We start from the raw sequence: 5,110 nt of genomic DNA, 5'->3' as shown, positions 1-5,110 counted from the left end.
ATCTCCAGATGAAAATCTGAATAAGCTAGACATGGCTAGCTCCGGGGCCCATATTTTGACCGTGGACTTTGGTTAATTTTTTTTTATGTAAAAAATAAAAGTTGCACAAGCATTTACAATGTGTTTTTTTGATATTTTTAAAAAAATTCTAACAGCAAATTTCTAACTTTTTATACATGTATTTAATTAATTAAATAAAAAATTATATGTGATAATAAATGCAAAAATAATCATTGACTATAACCAAAAGCTAAATTAAAAAATTAAAAAAATAAATATATATATTAAGATATACAATCTCGCAACATAAATAATTAATTCTATTATATTTAATAACTTCTTTTATTATAATTAATTTTTTATTGAATGGATAATAATAAAAGAACATGAAAAAAGGGGTTGAATTAATCTATTTTTCGAACACAAAAAAAATCATGAATTTCTTTACATCATTCAAGAGATAAATGTATTTTCTCTGCCTTTTTTGACTTGAGTTCCTTTTCTTTTAATCTTGTCATTCCTCAACGAATTTGAAGTAATTTCCTTTTAATTTGCAGACAAAATGATGAAATTGTAAAAAATAAAAGGTAGAAGACAAAAATGAAAAAAAAACCACAAAATGAGAACGCAGTAAAATCTGAGTGGATCTACAGTGTTTCTCCTAGGCATTCTAGTTTTTTTGTATATAGCAAACAAGATTTGATCTAAAATAAACTAATAACAGGAGCTTAGAGAAGATGAACAAAATGATGGCATTGTATCTCTGCAGTACTTACATTCTATCTTTTGTAGTCTCCTATGCCAAATAATAGACTCAACCATTGATATCTCATTTAAAATCATGATAAAAAAAATAAAAATGAAAGAAGGACTTAATTGCATGTAACAAAAGCACAATGTCTAATCATGAGAAGACAAAAAAGAACAAGGACTAAATTAAAGAAAAAAGGTAGCTTAAAAATCTGGGAACCCAGAGGTCGAGTTTCGCCCTTTCGTGGACCGTGGGCCAGCCACGACCAAGAGGCTTGGTTATGAAGATCTTGGGCTTTCCTTAAGTTTGCATTTTTGAGAGTTGGCCCAGAAGGGCCCTCCAGAACAATGTTATTTTCCTTTTCCTTTTCAAGTATTGGATCTGGAAAATGAAGCATACTACATGCCATGATCAATTAAAAATTTGTCCTTGATTATTACTCGAGCATGGTCCTATCCATGGCAATTTATGCCACAAATTACTGTTTGCTTTCGATCATAATTGTTAAACTTGCTAGTTTAACGTTAATTTGGTGACTTGTTGGCCTATAATTAGCTTATAATTAGTTGAAATTGTGTTTAAAATTAAATTAAATAAGAATTAATAACATGGTAAAACTTGATTGATCCGATCAAAATCCTGTTATATATATATATATATTTTAAAATAACATTATTTTTAAAAAAATAAATATTGAAATGATATTAATTCTGTGATCTAGATCTATAATCAGATAATGAGTTGTATTGAGTTTAATAACTTTATTTTCAATATTTTTTTTTGTGAAAAATAGATATTTTTTTAGTATTGTTTACTTTGCATTGATGTTTTATTTAAATTTTAATTAATACTCTCTATCTAATCTTTTAATTTTTTATTAACCTTTTTTAAATAGTAGCTATTGATTTTAATTATTTATAAGTTTATAATATTTCAAAGATATTATTCTATTTTTTTTTGTTTTATATTTGATATAGAGAGAATTTATTTGCATGATGTATTTACAAAAATAAAAATCATTCATTCTTGACAAGAAAAAATTAACCTTTAATATAAAAAAAAAATAAAAAATGCATAAATTTAAAATAGAATTTGGGGTGAGTATGTCTTTTTTCTCTTAGAAAAAAAATAGTTTTCCATTCAAATACTTAATTAACATTAATAACTCTTTCAGAGTCTAGCAATTGAGTTTAAATCCAACCCGCATCATAAACATGTTTACGGGGATAACATATTTGCATTTCTAAATTAAAATGTTCTTGATATTTTCATATTGGTATGATTTAAACTTGATAGGAACATGTTTCTGAAAAACATAAAAAAAAGAAAAGAAAAGATCAAAGGGGATATGTTAAACTTAATATATAACTTTACTTTCAATATATATAGTCTTTTTTAGTAAGTACTAAAACCATAGTTTTGAAACCTGATCCGGTCCGGCAGGTCAACCTGGGCTAAAAAAACAGGGGAAGAAAAAATCCAATATGACCCGGCAACTTGGTCAAAAATCCAGTTGCAACCTGTAATTTTTTTTTTTGTTTTTTTTACTAAAACGAATTCATTTTAATTTTTTTTTAAAATTGACATAGACAACCTAGTTAAAACCTGAAACCCGGGTTTTGGACTGAATCGGGTCTAAAAACTATTACTAAAACCAACTCTTATTGCCACCAACTCCTATTGAATTAGGACACCAACTCTTATTGAATTCAGGCAGATCATTCAAAGAACTTTTTTTTTTTTTGGCATACAACCATTTTTTAAATTCAGAACCTAAATTAGTTTGAGAAATTAATAAATCCAATTATCTAAGCTGACTTTCAGCTAACCATTTTATTGATTAAAGCTTTCATCTAGAGAGTCGACTTTTTCTCTCTTCTTTCATTTTCAGTTCTTCCCTCCCATGATTAAAAGATAAAAATAGAAAGAAGGAACAATTAAGAACCATATATATATAGCTGTACGTACCAAACCTTAATGAGATGTGAAGAAATGTTCACATCTCACGATTTCATTTTAGTTGTTGAGATCTCTCATTTTAGGTGGCTAGCTAGCCCTAATTTCATTCTTTATTTGAGAAATTAATGCATGTTGTTGCTTGTTATTCACACACTTGGACCGATTTCAAGAGTTTCCTCGAGACGAGCACGATGGCCAATCTAACATCATTGTCTTGCATGCGTTGAAAGAGAACCTTGACAATATTGACAGAATAAATTAAGCTGTACCTTGCAATAAAATAAATATTTAATTTAATGTTGTTGAATTGCATAGAGACAAAAGCAATTTTTTTTCTTGGAAGGACATTAAGTAGTGCAAGATTTCGAATGATTAATATATACAATGAAAGAAAATGTTAGGAGTTACATGGTTGGATGTAACCTGTCCTTCGTATTCACCATAAGTATAGCTGAAAAAGAAGATAGTGTATGCTTTATATATATATATTTGATGGTGAAGTGGAGACTTTAATTAAGAATTTCTGGATTTTTTTTTCAAGGTGAACAACATAAAATTATATTTTATGGGAGATTGATGCACTTTTAAAATCCTTTCACGGATTATTGTTTTTCTTATCTTAGATTTTGCAATATTATAATGATAATAATATTGATATTCATATATGATAGATCCTTTAAAAGATATTATTTTAATTGATATGAGTTCAGCAATATAACAAAATTTATTCTTGAAAAAATATCTTTTAGAGAGAGAAGTAACCCTTGTATTATACAAGTTATTAAAAACTTTTATTTTTTAGTTGATATGGGATAATAATATCATTATAGTCCTCGAATGAGAGATTTAGATAACGTAATATAATTAATGTTTTTACAAATAGCGTTGAAGATAATGTGTGTCATATAATAGCCTTCCAAGAGGTATTTATTAACATAGTAAATTTTGTCATTAATTGTATATGAAACTTATGAGATACATCAGTATAAATAAATTTTTTTTTATAACATTCACGCTATAACTACTAAATATTTATAACATGGTAGAGTGAGGGAGAGAGAGATAAATATAATGAGAATAGATAGAAATCACATCTGATATTATTAGAAAATAATAAAAATCACCTCACCTATTAAAAAAAAAAAATATTTTTTTAATATAAAAGAGAGGAAAAACTTAACGTTCCAGGCTGATACACGTGTATATATGGAGGATCAATATACGTTTCCCAACTTGCAGATGCATGCAACTTGCAAACAACATCAATGGCCCATATGATGTTTTCGCACAAAGGACTCGACTCCTCTACTGTATGCAAATGCAGAGTCAAATTAATAAATTCACAGAGACAGGTGCCCGCCACCAACCCTGTGTCCGTCGTCAGAAAAGCGAGGTGCAGAAAGGAGACTCCTCTCCTTTCTGATGAGTAAATCCCCTGCCTTGCTTCAAGATTTCTTTCAATGCAAGCAATAAACCCTATCTAACTCAGGCATTCCCATTTATTTTCCATGATCATAAACTCCATCTGGTTAATTAACTGTAGTGGATGGATCTGGTGTTCTTGAGGATTTTATAGACCAGTAGCAAGCTTGAAAGCAACTTCTGTGGTGGATCCCTCTTTGCCCTAATCACAGGTCGCGTAAAGAGACAGCAGTACTCCCAACTAGATTGCGAACACTTGCATGGTTCTTGATTTTATACACGGAGAGGAAATATAAAAAAAATTATGGGGTGAGAAATATTAATCAAGCTATATTTGTCTGCGCGATTAAAATCATTTTTAACTTGAAAAAATATTAGAAATGATATTTCCTTAAACCCAACACAATTTAATGCTCAGCAAACCTACTTGTTTGGTTTAATGACTTGTAATTAATTGCTGTTTGTCTTTTAGGCAGGTGGTCACAGTGATAAGGTAGCATGTGCGTTGATGGAGACTCGTGACTGGCAATGGCAAAGATGTATATTTCTTGTTATGTGTAGTTTTATTTGATTGTTAATATTAATACCTGCTAGAAATTTAAATAGTTATTAATTTTAGAATTTATAAACATTAATTGAAGTATGTATAAACTAGTTCGGACATCCCAAATAAATAATAAAAAAGATATATTTCTCGTTTATTTCCATCCAATTTGTTTCATGGGCGTGACGGGACAGTTTTTCGTTAGGCAATAATAATAATATTGATTTTCCACCTGCTTTCTTAGAAAAAAAAAAAAGGGAAAGAAAGAACACCAGCAACAAAAGGCTTTACTTTATACATTTTTTTTTATGAGAATAGCCTTTAATTTAATTAATCACAGCATCTTTTTATAAAAAAAAATGAAATGAAATGACAGTGTATATATATACATATATATCAATAATAAATCTAACTCAAAAAAAAAAGAAAAAGAG

Source organism: Populus alba, chromosome 12 (assembly GCF_005239225.2).
Source record: "Populus alba chromosome 12, ASM523922v2, whole genome shotgun sequence".
In the NCBI taxonomy this organism is placed as follows: Eukaryota; Viridiplantae; Streptophyta; class Magnoliopsida; order Malpighiales; family Salicaceae; genus Populus; species Populus alba.
Note: the sequence above shows the minus strand (reverse complement) of the source record.